Source organism: Palaemon carinicauda, chromosome 33 (genome assembly GCF_036898095.1).
Source record: "Palaemon carinicauda isolate YSFRI2023 chromosome 33, ASM3689809v2, whole genome shotgun sequence".
Taxonomy (NCBI): Eukaryota; Metazoa; Arthropoda; class Malacostraca; order Decapoda; family Palaemonidae; genus Palaemon; species Palaemon carinicauda.
This window is the reverse complement of record NC_090757.1, coordinates 81,597,221-81,600,883: the sequence shown is the minus strand read 5'-3', so window position 1 is coordinate 81,600,883 and position 3,663 is coordinate 81,597,221.

Below are 3,663 nucleotides of genomic sequence, written 5' to 3'. Positions count from 1 at the left end.
GGCCCCAACAGGGAAAATAGCCCAATGAGGAAAGGAAACAATGAAAAATAAAATATTTTAAGAATTGTAACATTTAAATAAATATTTAATATATAAACTATGAAAACTTAAAAAAACAAGAGGAAGAGTAATGAGATAGAATAGTGTGATCGAGTGTACCCTCAAGCAATAGAACTCTAACCCAAGACAGTGGAAGACCATGGTACAGAAGCTATAGCACTACCCAAGACTAGAGAACAATGGTTTGATTTTGGAGTGTCCTACTCCTAGAAGAGCTGCTTACCATAACTAAAGAGTCTCTTCTACCCTTAGCAAGAGGAAAGTAGCCCCTGGACAATTTCAGTGTAGTAGTTAACCCCTTGGGTGAAGAAGAATTGTTTGGTAACCTCAGTGTTGTCAGGTGTATGAGGAGAGAGGAGATTCTTTAAAGAATAGGCCAGACATTCGGTGTGTGTGTAGGCAAAGGGAAAGTGAACCGTAACTAGAGAGAAGGATCCTATGTAGTATTGTCTGGCCAGTCAAAGGACCCAATAACTCTCTAGAGGTAGTATCCCAACGGATGGCTGGTGCCCTGGCCAACATACTACCTACAAAATGGATTTTTATAATTGAGAAAGCAAACTAAAAATTAATTGTGTGTAGGCCTATACTTTTTAATGAAAGTAAGTACCGCAAGTAAAATAGAGACATGTAAAGCACAGGAAGTTACAAATGTTTTCAAGTGTTTTTTGTGAAACTATTTCATGGACAATATATATATATATATATATATATATATATATATATATATATATATATATATATATATATATATATATATATATAGTGACCATAAGTATCAAATAACATGCGTTATTAATAAAGTGTCTATGATTAATATTTAGAGTAATATTCAGCTCTTGCCCTTAGTAGGAACAAATGATTTTTCTTTCCCAGAAAAACTACTTCTATATCACTTTGTGTTTCTCAGAATCATACTTTACAAAGGCCATATCTTAAGCTTCATTTTCATGATTGTGTCCAATAAGTCTAAAACCTTATTTTTAAGAAATATTTTTCCTCTAGTAGTACGGTATGGGATCAATCAGGGTAGAGCTCATCAAACGTTTTCCTCTTTGTGTGTTGCTGTTCCTCCCAGAAAACAGAGCCAGCAACCATCTAGGTAAGTCATTTAAATATCTTCATAATACCACTGATATATTACCCACTAAACATTGGTAGAATAAAAACATTAAAATTCATGCATCTCAAACTTTTTCCTTGTCTACAACTTCGGTGGGAGTAGTTTATTATCTAATAAACTTGGTTACTTATCTATGAAGTAATCTTTAATATATCAATTAAGTCCATAGAGTATTGATTTTTTGGCCGGCTGCATATACTGACATCGTATGGTTTTATATTTTATTTATAAATTTGAAAATGTGTCAAAACAAAACTAATGGATTCGGATAAACTAATTTCATCCAAGACTTGTTGGAGAATTGGTAATGTTACTCCTCTATGTAAATGTGTTTGTGGTAGCTCAAGTTCCACTGATTACCGCCCAATTTCCATAACTCCCATATTATCTAAAGTTTTTGAACGTCTTCTGGCAAAACGTCTTAATAGGTTTGCTGAAGGTAATCATCTATTCCCTAGTTTGCATTTGGTTTTCGTAAAGGCCTTGGAACATGTGATGCCCTTCTTACAGTCTCCAATGCTGTACAGAAATCCCTTGATTGTGGTCAGGAAGTTCGTATGATTGGCCTTGATTTTAGTGCTGCCTTTGACCGTGTTAATCATGAGGCCCTAGTTTTCAAACTCAAACAGTTGGGAGTGGGTGGGTCGTTTCTTAGCATTATTATTGATTCTTCAAGTAATATATCTCAAAGAGTTGTTGATGGGCATCATAGTGAGTATAGGAATGTGATATCCAGTGTTCTACAGGGTAGTGTTCTTGGACTGTTATTTTTCCTACTAAATACACTTATATGTGGTTTGGCCTAAAAAACAAGCTTGTTGCATATGCAGATGATGCTACTCTCTTTGCATCAATTCCATCCCCTGAATGTATATCTGGGGTTGGTGAATTCCTTAATAGAGATTTAGGTAAAATTAGTGCATGGTGCAAATCATGGGGTATGAAGTTGAATCCTAACAAAACTCAAAGTATGATTGTAAGTAGGTGAAGGATGGTGGCTCCTCAATGTCCGGATATCAGTATTGATAATGTTTCTTTAAATTTGTATGACTCTTTTACAATTTTAGGTGTGATTCTCGACAGGAAATCTACGTTTGAGAAACACATCAGGTCTGTGTCTCCTTCAATTGCACAAAAAATTGGCTTATTGAGAAAGTCTTACAAGATTTTTGGTGAGCAATCTATTCTGAAGAAGTGTTTTAATTCTTTCATTCTACCCTGTTTTGAGTATGGTTCTCCTGTCTGGTGTTCAGCTGCTGATTTCATCTTAATTTGTTGGACAGAAACTTATGGTCTATTAAATTTCTTAATCCTGATCTAGATATTTATCTTTGGCACCGTCGTTCAATTAGTCCATTATGCATGTTTCATAAGATTTTTCATAACTCTGACCACCCTTTACATTCAGATCTCCCTGGACAATTCTATCCTGTTCGTATTACTAGGCAGGCAGTTAATTCTAATAGCCAGGCCCTTTCCATCATGAGGCTCAATACTACACAGTATTCTAGAAATTTTGTTCCAGCTGTTACCAAGTTGTGGAATGATCTTCCTAATCGGGTAATTGAATCAGTAGAACTTCAAAAGTTCAAAGTTGGAGCCAATGTTTTTATGTTGACCAGGCTGACATGACTCTTTTAATAGTTTATATATGACATATCTGTTTTTGACGTTGTTAATAGTTTATATAGGACATATCTGTTTTGACGCTGTTACTGTTTTTAGAATGATATATTGTTAATTTATTCTCATCATTTATTTATTTCCTTATTTCTTTTCCTCACTCGGCTATTTTTCCCTGTTGGAGCCCTTGGCCTTATAGCATCTTGCTTTTCCAAGTAGGGTTGTTGTTTGGCTAATAATAATAATAATAATAACAGCTGCAAAAGGCGTGGCTAAGAGTACAAATATGCCAACTTAATAAAAAAAAAAAAAAAAAAAAAAAAAAAGGAGTATAGCTACTGTATAGTTTCAGTCTTCCAGAAACCTCCCAGGAGTTTTGTTAATACAGAGAGATATCTTTGATTTCCATATTCCACAAATTACACACACATACATATATATATATATATATATATATATATATATATATATATATATATATACATATATATATATATATATATATATATATATATTATATATATATATATATATGTATATATATATATATATATATATATATATATATACATATATATACTGATATATCCTTGCTAGTGCATTGCAGGACAAAGGCTTCAGACATATCCTTCTACACACGACTGTTTATGGTCTTTCTATGCCCTTCTATACCAACAAATACAATAATACCTTCTTCAGTATTAATGTTGAAATAAGGCTTTTTGAAATGACAACTACAGTATAAGAATTATTTGGAGCTGTATTTCCGGCTATCATAAAAAAAAATTATAGGATTGAAAAAAAAGTTTTTATAAATGCTTATATTTTTTCAACATTTTATTATAAAGCTCATTACA